Source organism: Agelaius phoeniceus, chromosome 20, assembly GCF_051311805.1.
Source record: "Agelaius phoeniceus isolate bAgePho1 chromosome 20, bAgePho1.hap1, whole genome shotgun sequence".
Taxonomy (NCBI): domain Eukaryota; kingdom Metazoa; phylum Chordata; class Aves; order Passeriformes; family Icteridae; genus Agelaius; species Agelaius phoeniceus.
Window position 1 is genome coordinate 4,167,064 of NC_135284.1, and position 15,902 is coordinate 4,182,965.

Sequence of the window (15,902 nt, forward strand, 5' to 3'; positions counted from 1 at the left end):
GAGGAGAGAGTAACCAGCTGTGAGGGGTTGTGTGAGGAGGCGTTTTGGCGTGAGGGGCGGTTTCGGGGGACAGGTGAGGGGCTGCTGAGGGATAGGAGAATAGGAGACAGCTGGCTGAGGGGAGTTTGGGACAGAGGGTTTGTGGAAGCCCTATGTGGTGACACTAAGGGGTGAGAGGGGCCTGAGGGAGAAGGTGGTGGGGGGCTTGTGCTGAGGCCATTTGAGCTCAGACAGCATTTTGAGGGGTAGCAGGCCTGAGGGAGAATGAGGAAAGGTGGGGAGGGGGGGCAGAGAGATGAGGGGCTCAGCAAGGGGGTACATGGGGCCTGGACATAGGTAGAAGAAGAGGTGTAGGGGAGAGGCCTGGCATGGGTGGGAGCTTTTTGGGGGCAGCATGGCAGAGGACAGTGGGTTTGGGGCAGGCTGGCTATGGTGAGGCCATGGAGCCAAGTGTAGCTGCCTCTCTGGCCGGGAGCAGCTCATCTACAGGCGGTGACAATCCCAGGAGGTGGTAGGTGACTGCTCTAGTGCAGCTGCCCTCACCAAATGGGTGTATTTCAGCCTGCCCCTGGCCGAGCTGTATCTGGGTTGTGGCCAGAAGAGGGAAAAAAAAAATCTCATGGGTTGAGCACATGGTCTCCTAAACTGTACTCTTGGCTCTCAGTGGTGGGTGTTGAACTTGGTAGGTTGTTGAGCCTTTGTGTGCTTTGGTATCTCCATCTATGAAGCAGAGATAACAGTTGGCTTCATGCAGGGATTAATTATCACATCTTGTAGTCACATATTTGTTTATTTGTTTTTACTGTAGATTACAGCTGGAGGAATTCTAAACAGTCCACTTCTCCTTGTCATGGTGTTTGAGCGCATTGTGCTCCTGCCTGAACAGAGGAAATCACTGAGGTCAGTCTCCCCTGTGTTTATCGTTGCTTTCCCTTTCAGCAGTATGGAGACAAGGAATCATCAAAATAACAATTTGTACTGACATCCTGATAATAAATTAATAGAAACAGTTACATAAGACACAAAGTTTGTCAAAGGTGTGTTTGTAGGGATGGCTTCCGTTTCTGACTTCAGAATTACACTGCAGGCACAGTGCGCTCTGTTATAAAGTACCCTGCAAATACTCAATTTTGAGATGTCCCCAGTATAAAAAAATTTACTCTGTAAATCCAGTATTACTTCTACTGCTGAAATAAAATGGATGAAACAAACTTCCTTCCTATTTTCCACATAATCTAACAGAAATTTGTATCCAGCAGGTGTTGAGGTGATCCCGGATATGGCTTAGGTGAATTTTGCATTTACCTTTAGATAGGCAGAGCTACTGGGGACCTTAATCTGGGATGGGGGGACACCTGAGGAATGTTATTGGCCCTAACCATTGTGGACCACATCTAGAGTTTTGTGAACTTGTCCCAAAGTGGTCTGGTACTCTGCCTTTTCAAATCCCTATAGGAATAGTGAGACAAACGTGGATCACTTCAAACATATGTTGTTGTGGGTATTGGGAGAGGCAAACTAAAGGTTTATCTGATGATCTCAACCTTGAAGTTGGCAGCTTTGACAGGAAACTTGGTTTCATTCATCTGCCAAAGATATTTGTAGTGTATCATTTGACAAGTTAAAAGGCATTTTTGTAATGACACAAAAATAAAACCATCCGCTTTCTGAAACTACAGTTTCTGTCTTCTGAAATAATACGGGAGGCACGCTTCTGGGGAAGTTAAGGGCATGTTTGAAAGGTAAACATTTGTGTTTTCAAATATTGGAAGAATGGTGTTTAATGTGAATTTGCTCAGCGTGGCCTACTGATACTAATTTGGTTTTGTACTTGTTTTGTTGAATTAGTGGATATAATTTGCTTTTGGAGATGGGAGAACAAAATGGAGCAGTAAGAGAGAGTGATCCACCCATGGGGTCAAAAGGTGGAATTAAGAATCAGGTTCTTCTGAATCTTGATCTTGTACTTCTTCCTGCAGACAAATTGCCTGTAAAGCTCATGAATTATGAGAGCTACTGAGGTCCATGGAGCTAACCCAGCAAATGCCAGCAGAGAGTCTGGGCCACAGCTCTTAATGTTACAGATGTGAAAGATAATGAGAAGTCTAGGTAAAAATCCTCAGAGTCTCTTAACAGTGGCTGCAGAAATATGTGAATAATGCTTTGCCCTTAACTATCAAGTATTTTACTTGAAATGCTAGATCTGCATTTGATATGTATTCAGTGACTGCTTCAAAAATATACAGTATAGTCTGTGAACAGACTGGAAAAAGTTCACTGAAATTCTGAAGGAACAGCCAGTGTGAAAATTATGTTTATTGTCGCCAGCTGAACTAAACAGCACATTTAGCTTTCCTAGTCCATTGCATTAGGCATGTTCTTGCTGCCTTCTCAAAAGACCATAGTAAGCATCTAGAAAGTTAGTTCAGCTTCATTTGCTAATTTCCTGATGCAAATTTAGTCCACTTAAGAACTAAACAGGTTTATGTGTGTCTGCATCTGGATTTGCACCAGTCTATCTGTCAGATAGCTATACCCCAAGTTAATTCCGTCTGAAGGAGGTGCCAGAACATCAATAAATAAATATTACAAATTGCCTAGCGGTTCAGCTGACAGGCAGAACTGGTTTCAACACATTGCTCCCAATGTGCTCTGCAGAGCTGGCCCTGGACTAGACCCACATGACATTCCAACATGGACAGGACCTTTAGGAGCATGCACCAGCTCTCCATGATATTGTAGGAGAGGAAGCAGAGAACAATACTAAGCCCAACGGAAACTGTGGCAAGAATTTATTCAAGGCACATTTTAATTACTCGAGCAGGGAGTTTGGCCAGGACATTGGGGTTAACACCCCTGCTTCTGTAGAGGTGTCTCATAGTTTATTTTTTTTTAATGACTTGAAGTGATGAGAAGCTTGGCTTTCTGTCTCAGCAGAATGACACCAGTTCAAGCAGTGTAAACTTCTTACAGCAATACGAAGGTGCTGGTTCAGAACTAACTCAGAGCAGTGATGGGGCCTAGTACAGTAATCATTGCTTTATAAATACTTGCAGTAGATAAGAAAGATAAGAGTGTGATTAGGGCACAGTTTCAGGTGCTGTAATTACAGCCATGCCTTCCTCAGCCTTTAGTCCAAATGCTGCTTGAATCTGGCCATTTTTAAGCAAACAATTGTAAATTTTAGAAGAAATCGTAGCACTTGAAGCAGAGAAATTTGGTTATTAATTATATAGCAGCTGTGGACAGCAGTTATCAATGCTTTTTCTTAGAAACTTGTTATCATACGAGCAGAATGTAATTTTAGCCAATTCAATTCTTTCATGCCATTGGGATTTTTAGAACGTGTTCTTTGTATGTATGATGTACTAATTTAGAAACTAACTTTCAGCTTGTCTTCTGCTTGCTGAGAAGATAAGCACTTGTGTGTTTTAGTGGGTGACTAGTTGTGCAATGCACAAGTGAGGAATTGTTTTGATTTTACTAGCACATGAAACCTGCCATCATTCCTATAGTGCACTTTGGGCCATTATTATGGGTTATGAGGTTATACAGGAAAAACATGTTCTAGAGAAAGGCTGGTCAAAATAAACGAGGTAGAGTCTTCCAGATTACAACAATCTGGTTTTGTATCAATGATGTAAATGCTTGGGTACATCCACTGGGATGAAGATACCACGTCAGGCAGTGAACCTCTGACAGTTCCTGTTGTAAGGACAAAAATGAAGCAATACTGACATTATTATGTAACTGCTTTTGTATTCTATGACAACAATTATAAAACTTCACTCTTCTCTTACCTTTTATTAGATGCTCCTTGCTGTGCACTTTTCCATGAGTTGAGTGGTTTTAGCTATTAGGAAATGGGGAAATGGTGGCACAAGAAGAAGTACTTGCCAAGGTCATATGGGAAATGAGTGTCAGAGACATAAACAGAATCTCAGCCTTCTGACTCTGCCCTCTGGGAAACCAGACAAAAGTGGAAAAGTGGCTTGCAATGTGACTCAACAGCTTTTCCTTCCCCAACCACTGCCATGCTGGGCAATTACAAATAAATGCCAGTAGGTCATTTCCACCTGAGTCAAACAGGTTTCCAAGGGACTCTAGGTAGCATGTCTTCTGCTAGTGAGGGCTCTTCCATGGGTCTTTGCAATAAATTTCCTTTGAAATCTTTTCAAAATTTTGGAACTAACTGTTTTTTAGGCCACGACAGCTGACTACAAGGAGAGTCTGTTTAGGTATCTCAGATTTTTCCCCAGCAGCAGGGCTGAAGGGGGTTTCACTCTGGCATTGGTTCAGAATACCTGCAATGGGTGTTGGACCAACATGATGGAGTCCTGGATATTGAAGAGTGACTGATGGAAAGCAGCAGCACAGGAAAGGCCTTGGCTCTGGTCCTTGGATGGATGGGTAAGAAGAGGCCTTTGGCAGAGAAGGGAGAAAGGTGACTAATAATGTGAAACTGGGAGGAAACTCATTGCAGTTATGCAATCTGCTGGCTTGCTTTCTCTGAGGGAAGACACCTTTTGTTAGTTGTTCCACTGGCACTTGCTGCTCATGCTGTCTTCTGAATAGAAATCTAAACCAATTATTTCTCTGCTTGACTTAGGAAGCTTAATTTAGCTTCGCAGCAATGAAAATACAACAGCATTTAATTTCTTTGTTCTCCATCTGCAGGATTTCTTTTAGATTTATTTTGTCTCTTCCCTTCATTATTGGTTCTTTTTCCTGGCTGTCCAGTAGTTTAGCCAAGATGAAGAAACTTTTTTCTGCTGTCATGTACTTATTCCCTATATCTCACTTGTTCCATGGTTTTCTGTGTTCTTTTTGCCACATTTCCAAAGCTTCCATGGAGAATTTTGCCGTGGTGGTTCAAGAAGTTGCTGTTGTCTGGTCTAATCCTTCTCCACAGGTTTTCCCTCATAGCTGAGTCAGCAGAAGAGAGTGTTCTGTGCCTGACCCTGCTGGCTTAGTGCTGGCTATCTCAGCTCAGACCCCAGCTTGACAGTGCTGTGACTCCCCTGGCCTTTGTCCCAGACTGGCTGGTGTAGGGATGTGTATTTACCTCAGCTGACCATGGTATAGGGAGGTAGCCTCTGGGAGAGAGTTTGCTGGAGAGGATGACTGAACTGCTGGACAAGAGTTGGTGGAACTCTCTGAGAACTCCTAGATTTCATATTAGCATGGTGGCTTTTCCAGTGATCTGCAATGAACAGCTCTGCTGTTGACCCTATCTAGGTCTTGATCTCTTGTTTTACAGATTTTATAAGTAAAACAACATTTTACATTGTTATAAACTTGCTTCCAGGCACGGATTCTTATAATCCATAAAACAGTTGTGAAACTGTGGCCTTGCTCTTCAGCAATTCTGCAGTCACCTATCTCTGAGACATTGTATTTCACCCTTGAATAAGATTCTAGACCAAAAAAAGAGTTAGACTGCATACAGATTAACAAATGTGTTGCTAGTATCTCTGGCTACTGCAGCATGACTCACCCATCAGTGCTTGTCAGAGTCTGGCGTGACCTCATTGAAAGCTTCAACATCTCTTATGTGAAGGCAGGTTGTAATCCAGTGTGGGAATCCTAAATAGGTGGGGAATGAAGTTCTGAGATTGTGATAATGCATACATCATAAACATCTCCCTGGAAATCAATTATGCCCTCACCAGGAATATTCTTACAGATTTCTGAGGATCTCTTGGTGCTAAGCCTGCCTCTCCCTGCTTTCATTAAAAAAAACACCTGGAATATTCAAGACAGCAACAGAAATCAATGCTGGTAGGAAAATTTAAGAGTGAATGGGACATGTCAGGGAGGAGATGCTCTGTTATTTGCAAGGTCAAGAAAGAGCTGATGGTTCCTTTTTACCTGTTTATTTATCACAGCGTCTACAGACTTTTTTTTTTTCCTTATGTCAGTAATGGGGCTTGTGGTATGCAGACATCTGCTGCTACTCAAACTGAAAATGAAATCCCTGACTGTTGGTATGGTTGCTGTCCTAAGAACACGTGAATGTCTGCTCCTGTTTTGCTGTAGGTAATTTCTGTATGTGGCAAATTTGTCTGTGCCAGCCTGGAAGCTTTGTCCACAAGCAGCAACAGATACTGTCTCTTGGTTTCTCAAAGCTGCAGCTCCTCACTGGTTCCACAGAGCTGCTTTGTCACAGTGTCAGTACATATGTAGAAGTCACTGCATCCTCTGCTGTGCTTGGGACCAACTCTGGCATCTGTCTGAATGTATGTACATCCCTCCTGCACAGACTCTTACCTGGTGAGTTTGTTCTCTTACCCCTTGCCTTAGGTAGATGGTAGTATGACTTCTGTATTTCTTAATAGTTTTTTATCTTGAGTCTGGGAACATGGATTGTTATTATTTTGGGATAGAGGACAAAAATCCTGAGTAGATATATTTTACATTCTGGTCCTTCTTTAAGGAAGGTGTAGCAGGGTAGCAGGTCACAGAATTAATGCATGCATATCATTTGTAAGGGAAAAATAGGTGACCTTAGGCCTTTTTATCCATGATTCTTTACCACAGAGATCAGACAGGTGCTATGTCTCCTTAGCTGTTTTGTGAATCCATGGGGAAATAAGTTGATGGATCTGCAGAGTTTCTAGTACTGAGCACTGTGCATGTGCACACAAAAATACATCTATTTCTCAAAAATGTCTCTGATGTTCTTTGTGTAGAGACCAAGGCCTGGATGATGTTTGCAGACTAGGCATACCTGTGCTGGATGATCTGATGGATTCACATTGTGATGTACCAGGCCATAAGAGATGGAAGCCCCATAAAAGTGTTGTCCATGCTGCATTCAGCTGTAGGGATGTTGGCTTAAATGATTGATCTAGTATTTGAAGTCCTATTGCTTAATTTATATCTTGATTTTTAGTACCTTGGCAGACCTTTCTCTCACACAGTAAAGCATAGCTGGGGTTCTAGTAGAATTCTGCTCTTAGGTCAAGCTCAAACCTCATTGCTCCTCCCTGCCTTCAGCTGGAAATGGACAGACACCATTTGTGACTGAATATCCTGAGTCACCGATTCCCAGCTGGCATGTGCACTGCAGTTCCGTCTCTTCCTTTCCGACTGCACTCCCTAGAGGAGATTGGGAACAACTGCAGTCGTCAGCTCCAGCGTGGTGTGTGCTCTTGCCGGGATCCACACAATTGGTGGACAACCCCTGTCTACGTCTATGGGGTGAGCTGCATGTGATTTGTTACTGTATGCCTGGTGTTTCCACACCGGAAAATAGAACAGGTGTAGAGGTGTAGGATTATTAAAAAAAAAATCAATTTTTTGATATTTACTAGAAAAATATTTACATTGTGGAAATGGTGATACGATATCTCCATTAAATAATCAGTTGAGACAAGTGATGATGCCACTAATGCTCTCACAATAAGATTGTGTGATAATGGATGAAAACTAAGAATCTAGAGAGATGATGATGAAGGGTGAAGTAGTTACTGCCTTCACTAGCAAAATTCTGCTACCAGAAGCATGGGTCCACCATGCAGGAGCTGATAGATTATCTGTTGTGTCAGACACTCTTTGCTGTGTTTATTATCCTGCTTGTGCAGTGTCCCAAAGAAAGGCTGCTTAAGCTCAGCAGGGGAATTATGCAACATGTTGCTATGTTATTTCATCTGACCAAAACATTTTCACTGTGTAACACTTGCTGCTAGTCTTGTGCATAGCTCTGGGGGAAGCTGAAACACAAAACACTTCATTGAACTTTTTGATCCAACAGGTCTTGACATATTGCTGCTGGACACATCTCTGTGTCTGATGTGAACTGTGACTGTTCCATTCTGTCCTGCTAAAATAACAGCATATTAAACAATACTATTCTGTCCATGTCATTTCCACCTATTGACTAAAAAGTTAAATTCTTATTAAGCTAGTTTTAATTTACATGTCATAAGATATTAGTTAACGGTCAGCTGATTTTCCTGGCATGAAGACTGCAAAGTGTATAACACAGATTAGTGCTTGTGTGGGACCAAATGAGTTAAACCAGCTCCTTCTGCTGAGATACCCAGTGAAATACAGTGATGGTCCGCATATCAAATCTGTTTGCAACAGGTCACCAGTGTTTGCCTGGGACAGTTCATCCTGTTAGCAGGCACTGATCCGGCTGCAGAGGAGATATGTGGCTTGTGCTGACTCAGGAAAGCAGGTGCAAGTTGCATCAGTGAACTAAGGAGTGGCTCACCTTAGAAGCAGGATGTAGGTTTTAGTGTAAGAACTGTTAACAAATCACCTTTAGAAGAAAGTTGGAGGGAAAAAATACAGGAGAGACACTTTGAAATCTGACTTGATAAATTCTGATTCTTCTTGCTGCATCAGGGGCTTGTTCCAAAAGGGGAAGGTGTGGAATTGTTAACACCACTGAGGTGTCTTGGGAAAATGTGCACTGTAGCTGCAGACAGCAGTTTCTGGCACATTTTCTGGGAGGGTTGGATGACAGCTGTTCATAAACTGTCATATAGTTACTCTCTTGTTCCTTCTTTATAGATCTGACTCATCTCTCCCTGTCCTAAACACACCAGTTTGTTTGGGTTTTTTTTTCTCTCCTCTCATTTACCTTATATCTCATATCCTTCAAGATTCCTTTTGGAATCTTGGACTTAATTCTATTAAATCCAGTTCTCTTGACTTTTACTTTGCCTGTGCTTTGCACTTGCTACAGAGCCCCAGCAAACTTGGCAGCCAACCCTTGGGCACTCCAGAGAAAACAACTGTCTAGACCAGGCACCTTCTGCCCCATGCCCTGGACGTACCCCAGAGCTCCCAGGAATTACTCTGTATTCAGAACAACATGTTGCTATGCAAATGATTCCTTTCTGTTCTTCCTCTTACCTACACAGAGTTACGTGCCCCTGACTTCTCAGCAGGCACTTGTCTAATGTTTATTGATCTTTTACAGAGGTCTGATTCAAAGGAAGATTGATAAAATCTTGTCCAGTGTTTTTGTGAACTCATGATTGCACCTGCCTCCTCCTAGGGAATGAAGCAAATGGGACTGAGGGAGCCCACAGAATAAATAGTACCTTCTGCAGAACTGGAGATAGTGCAAGCTGGAGGCCACCACTGCAAAGGCCTTGCAGAGCCTCTGGTATCCAGCAGAATTCAGGAAGGTGTGTTACCCTTTTCTAAAAGAAAGGGAAATCAAATCTTGGTCTAAAGACTCCTATGGCATGGGAAGGGCACAGAAGCTTTAATGCAAAGTTGCAAGCTGTGCCTGTTCCCAGTTAAAGCCCCTGTTGCCCTAGGCAATCATTGAGCCTGTCAGTGTCCTGCAGCTTTCATACAGAGATGTGACCAAAATAGCTCCACAACTTTACAATGTGGCTAAAAATAGCTTGCAGGTCAGCTTTTTTCTCAAAGGTGGTGGTGACATCAGGGGGAGAGCACTCTTGCTCCTGTTCAGTGCAGGTAGAACTGGATAAACAAAGCAGGGACAGCAGCAGTTTAGCTGAAAAGCTTTGAGGAAAGAGAGGTGATAAGGGATGGGAAGAGACTTAGGGAGAGATGTGCTCAAGTGTCAAAGGCATGGGCGGACCCACTGCTGCTGACCAAGTTAGTGTGCTCATACCCAGACAGCTTCTCCCTGGGGTTTTGTTTCCATGAAGTTTGAGAGTTATCGGTCTGTTCCTGTCTCCTTGTGGCCCATGTCAGGATGTGTCACTGGATGGGCTGGCCAGCCAATGCAGCGTTTCTTGCTCCTCATTTCCAGACAGTGAACACAGCCCATGACATCACCTCTGGCCAGCGGCAGATCAGAGGCTAGGCCATGGCAATGTCAAGTGTGTTTTGCTGTGGCCATTCAACCAGAGAGCTGATCTTTTACAGTGCAATTTGCATGTGGAGAAATCTGGATGGCCCTTAGTTCTAGGGGGATTTCAGTATTTGTTCTTGGGCCAAAAATAGGCTGTTTTTATGGGGTCGAACTGTCTGTTTTTGTAGAGCATTACATTTTACCAAAGGAGCAAAGCTGCACACCATGATCCTCAGAGTTTTAGTCTCTGTTGTGTATACTAAGTCTGGCCATGGAGATGAGTCTCAGCCAAGTCTGGAAGTTAAGTGCCTGATTTGGAACGTTATGGGAATCTAATGTAGGTTATGTGAGGTTTGCCATGCCTGCAGCTCCTGTGCTGCTGAGGTAAGTGTACTGCAGCAGGCTGTGCTAGTGAGAATTTCCTTTGTGCTGCAGGTTTCATGCCTGGTGCTTTCATAGTGCTGAAAGAGGGGAAGGAGACAACAAAAATGTGAAAAATCGAGGCCAGGTCATTACTGTCAGATGAGGACAGTCCTGTAGCCAGTCAGATGTGACAGAATGCACTTGCTGATGCTGCTACCAGGAAGCTTGAGAGAAATGTGACTGACTGAGAGCAGTGCGCATGTGCCTTTGGAGGAAGGAGGCTATGTGTGTGCTCTTGCAATGCTTTTCTCTGCCCAGCAACATCATTGCTTCTTTTCCTGGTGTTCTGCTTAAGCAGCTGTTCTGCATTTATGATCCAATCTATTCTTCATGCAGGGCCACGCTGAGCCACCTTCACTGTCACTATCAGAAGGACTGGTAAGACCTCAGGTTTGCTTTGAGTAAGCACTATAAATAGGGCAAAAGCACTATAGTTACTGTTCTCTTAAACTAGTGTGAGTCTTGTAGGACCAGCCTCTGTCCCCACCTCTTTAAAATGGCTCCTGTTGCCTCACAAGGGGGAGACTTCAGCCAAATGCATCTCCATATTGACAAGTATAGAGAGAATTGTGCGCATGATCAGCTTGCTGAGAATTTCATTTGATGTGCAGCTGGAAGTCAGCTGCCAATAGAAAAGGGAGCTCTGCATCCCTACTTGTGTGCTCCCAGTGCATTTAGATGCCACAGGCCACATTAATTGCAGACTGCAGTTAGAACAGGTTATAGGTGAAATCAACTCAATACCATCATCATGACCAGTTAGTACAGTCATTTCTGAGCACTGCAATTTCTCACCACAGCCTGCTCCTTCCCTTCAGTGAGAGCTGTTTCTTGGTCTGCCCTGCCCAGCTTGTAAATGTAGCTCATCAGTCTCTGCTTCTTTGCAAATGAGCTGCGTAGGTAATGGGAGGAGGAGGAGGGAGCAGCAGCACTGCAACCTGCCCATCCCCAGCTGGTCATAAAGGCTGCGTGCTCCTTAAGCTTTCTGAGTTATTTGCCCCATGAATTGTGTGGGTATAAAACTTAGTTGTTTCCTTAAATGCTCTGCCTTTTACAACAGGTCACTTCCCAGTGGAGAAAACAGGCTGTTGGTGTGGTAGGCACTCAGCTTGGCGTTTGGATAAGATCCAGAGGCGATTAGTTTGGGCGCAGCAGTGTGCTAACACAGGCAGAATGCACCCAGACTGGCTTCTGTCGAGATAGCCCCACTCTCCTTGCTCTCCCCACCTCTGTCCACAGCCCCTGGCTCACTGTGAGCACCGGTCCCTGTCCCTCTCCCTGCCTGCACTGGCACACCCACAGGGAAACAGAATTTGCACCCCATGCTGCTTGCCCGTGTCCTGATCAGTACCAACCCTCCCAAAGCAAACAGTGATTTGCCTGTCTGCTCTGACTCAGCTGTGCTGAAGGCAGGAATCAGTAATAAATCCGGTTCAGTAAAGTCCATAGGTAAGGAACAGCCTTCTGTAGCAGATACTGAGGCATTTTAAAGGAACTTGACTCTGTCCCAGGAAGTGCACTGAAGTGAGCAATGCTGCATTGGGCAAGAAAACCTACCCAGGAGCCATTAATCTCTCAACATCTGTAGCCCTGTGGTTGTAAGCACTGGGGGTTGTCTTCCCCTGCCTGCAATTACTAGCTAGCAACTGGAAATTGAAAGGAATCTGGGCTATCTTTAGGAAGCAAGTACCTACTCTTTGCCTCCTCTCAGGAAGCAAGGTCCTTCATTACAGCCTGTCATGGCAAGGGCCTTGCAGATAAGGAGGAAGGGCAGGAAACCTGCTGGGCTTTGCTTCTTTAGCAGCTCTAAATATTTTCCATAGTCTTAGCACTGTGAGTCAGCATTTCTAGAGCCTTGACTTGTTTACAGCAGCAATCAGTGAGATGGTATAAGGTAGGTGGAATATGGAGGTATGTTTGTGTCTAAAATGAGAAACCCTTTGCCCAGGCACAAGTGGAGAAGTTACCAACTGTATTTTCCATTTGTGACTAACAGGAAGAAAAGGATTGGATACCCTAAACAGCAACTGCAGTGGAGCCATTTCCAGGGTAAAGAGTTTCCTAGTGTGAGTAAGGGAATTGAACTTCAAAAAGCTGTAAACCTCGTGTTTCATAGTTCACTTGATATAGATATATCTACATATTAAAAAAAAAAAGACTGCAAATACTTAGGATTATCAGTATAGTGGGATAAAGGTAACACTTGCCATCTGAAGTGGTATGGATTCATTTTGCATTGGCCTGGCCAGACAGGCTGTGGGGCAGAAAGACCCCCAAAAGTGTACAGGCAACAAATCAATCACTGAAGTTTTCATTCAGAGCCCATACCTGCACTGGAATAAGGAACATCAGCCACGGGATATCTTCTGTCACCACATGCAAGCTTTTTCCCTATGCCTGACTGGTCAGCCTGGCTGGATCTCATGGTAAAGGGAGGTGACATCAAAACCAAGATATTTTAGATCTGCAACCTCAGTTCTGCAAAGGTGTTTATTTTGAAAATTCTAGTTTCCATAGCGATGTAGTGCTGTTCTCTCTCATCTTTCTCCCATTAACCCAATCTTAGCAGCCATTAGATAAATTATCAGTGAGGCAAACCTTAGCATTTTTTAATCTTAAGTGATTTTATATGTGTTGGTTCCTTAGTGAATCAGAGGCATTTAGTCAAGGATTGACTCACATCCTTTCCTGGGGCTGCCATGAGGTCTATTGCAGTGAAAAGATGATAATGAAGAGTGAATATTATTAATTGGACTTGATGAATGAATTAGTAGTGGAGGGGGGGGGGGTCTTATGTCTGGAATTCTGGTTCAGTTATACGTCTTCAGATTTTACTTGGGTTCCACTATAGCTTCATTAGGACATCATATTTTTGTTTCATACATGTAGTAAATAAACCCATTTATAAGAGTTGCTGTGTACTGCTGTTCCACTGCTTTTCTCCACCCCAGAGGTGACTTTTGGACACAGTTCCCCTTCCCATTGTTAACAGAGCCAGTGCTTGTGGCTCATTCCTTCATTCTTCTTTTCAATACCTACAAAAAATGCAGTTAAGAAAATAAGGCAATATCTCTTTTATTGGTGTGTTTTGTTTGTTTGGTGGTTGTTGTTGTTGTTTTAGTTTGTTTCCTGGTGCATCTGGCCTTTCCTGGTCAAGGAACTATTAGTTTTGCCAGAACAGTTATGCAGGTTGGAATGTAAAAATCCCAGACTTAACCCTGCAGCAGTAATGGCATGCAAAAAACCAAGATGTGGAGATGATTTATTCTGATGGTGTAGCTTGCCTTTTAAGGAGATGATTTAGTGAGTTCTTTTGCCTATATGAACTGTATCTCCACCTGGGGAGCTATGCCAGAATAGCTGTTCCATAAACCCTTTGCTGTGAACAACAGCCTTTGTCCTGGAATTCAGTCCTCATGAGTAGGTAAGCATGAAGTACAGAAACTGTGTGGGAGAACGAGAGTGGCACTGTGGACCAGATTCCAAGATAAGGAAGTAGGGCTAAATACAGGCAAGGGTTAGCCTTTGGCTCCTGCAGTGTCCTCACTTAGTAACAAAAATACCTGAACTGTATAAAAGAGAGCACAGATCCAGTAAGCTGAGGATGCAGGAATCCCTCTGTGGAATCTGGATGTTAACAGGCATCTGCTGCACAGTGCCCATTGCTTGCCCTGCCAGTCAGTCTGATTTCCTCCCCAACTGGAGCCATCAGCTGTCTTGTTTGTATTCAGTCCATGAGTTCTTCAGAGGAGGCGGGTTTTCAAAAGTAAGTTCTTCACCCTGCTTCTATTTGGGCTCTCCAGGCCCTGGATATCTGGCAGAAATAGCCTCTTAAATCCCAAGAGGTATAAGCTCACTTGTGCTCCAAAGAATAGTAATCCTAACAAAATCTCTATTTTATATGTCAAATATTTACTTTTAGCTGAATTATGCCCGTTCATTGAGAAAACTAATAATACTTTGCTCTTCACAATGTAGCTTATCAGTGAATCCTGATATATATTTTATGCAAAACATTAAAAGGTGGTTGCTTATCTTTTCATTTACCTTTTTTTTCCCCCTTCATGTTCCTGCATTCCTATGTTTTGAGATAAGGTGAACAAAAGTTCTGCAGCTGCTATCTCTGAGCTACGCATTCAGCAATACCTTCACTGTGTTCTTTCTGATTCACTCCCTCCAAGGTGAATGGTCCCAGTCTTTTTAAATTTCCTTCAGACAAGGGCTCTTCCCAATCCCTGGTCTTGTAGTCAACCATCATTGTCCTGTGTCACATAAAGAAGCAGCAGTCACAGTAATAACTCAAACAAAAGCCCCTCCAGATCTGGTGTTCTGTCAGTCCTGGGCATTGTTAAGATGGAGATCCTGAGTGCAAACACAAGCAGTGGAGTCCCCATGAACCAAATGCAGACAATACCCAACCCACATTTAAAAACTAATAATTTTTTTTTAAATCCTGTTTCAAAATACCTGCTTGGTATCCAAGTGAAATGAGAATGAAATGTGACTAGCAGCCTTGTGACTGTTGTGTTGTATAACAAGATAAAAAGTGCTTGGGATTTGTGGATTGAGCTTTTTTTCATTTGTCTTCCAGAGGTTAAAGTCCACTGCAAGCAGTGACCAATACAATTCCCTGTGTAAGTCAGGCTGGACTGCCTGTGCCTCAGGTTCTAACAGCAGGGGAGTTTGTGCAAGAGCACCTTGGTGGGTGTTTGTGTGGATTTCTCTGTGGTCCCTTGTGATGATCCTAAGAAGCAGGAGGAGATCCAGAATTGTCTGAAAGCCAGGATTCTTTGAAATCCCAGAGAAGTAATGATGAGCAATGTGGCTGAACCTGCTAGCCTGCTTCCCATTCTGCTTCTTGTATGTGTCCAAGAAGCTGCCTCCAGTTTATACAATTGCACTCTAGTAAACAATTTTGCAAGCAGCCATGGGCAGCAGATGTTACTCATGCCTGTGTGAACACTTCAGTGTTTTTACAGCAGGGATGATCCTCAGACTGAGTCCTGTTAAACAATGGATGTACCCACCAGAAGTCCCACTGGTCACAGCCATTCTGTTACAGCTTGCTCAAAACACTTTGAAGGATGAGCAAAATAAAATTAGATGGCTTAAGTGGCTGCAACCCCAGCTGTGTCCCCACTGCCCAATTCCCAGAAGGTCATCCCTGCAGCCAGGCTGGCTGTGGAAGGCAACTCCAGAGCTGCTGTAGTGACAGCCCATTCTTCAGGGTGTTAATATTTGTCTGGCTCCTCTGTGAAACAGTTTAGGAAGCTTAACGAGAATAAAAATGTGCACTTTTCCATCTGAAGAATTATTTTTTAGTTTAATTTCTCAAATGGGTTCTGAGAAGCAGTAGTGTTGCTGTGAGGGCAGGGCAGAGAGAGATGACCTTCCCTTTTGGGAGCAGCCATTACGTCAGTTTTGCTGCCTCACAAAACTATACCCTATGGTTATTTTTGGTGCTAGACTGCCTTAATTTTCTGGAGAGTGAATGAAGGATTAGCATAGTGTGCTTATGACATTTGGAAACTAAGCTTTCAGAAAAAAAAAATCATAATTCAGCATGTGCTGAAATGGATATGTTTAAATTGCTAGGGATGGGAAAGATGAGTAAAATATGAAATTTTTACAATTCAGCTAGGGGGTTAAATCCTTTCTTAATTTTTTGGGTTTTGCTGCTTTTTAAGACCTC

The 15,902-nt window shown here is 43.4% G+C and overlaps 1 long non-coding RNA gene across 1 annotated transcript; it reads left to right on the forward strand.

Annotated features, from left to right (window-relative positions):
• Positions 1-329: 329 nt before the first annotated feature.
• On the forward strand, positions 330-8,589 carry LOC143695560 (uncharacterized). Its single transcript, XR_013184904.1, has 3 exons — positions 330-900; positions 6,040-6,273; positions 7,000-8,589. It is a non-coding gene; the product is annotated as an uncharacterized LOC143695560 (long non-coding RNA).
• The last annotated feature ends 7,313 nt before the right edge of the window (positions 8,590-15,902 follow it).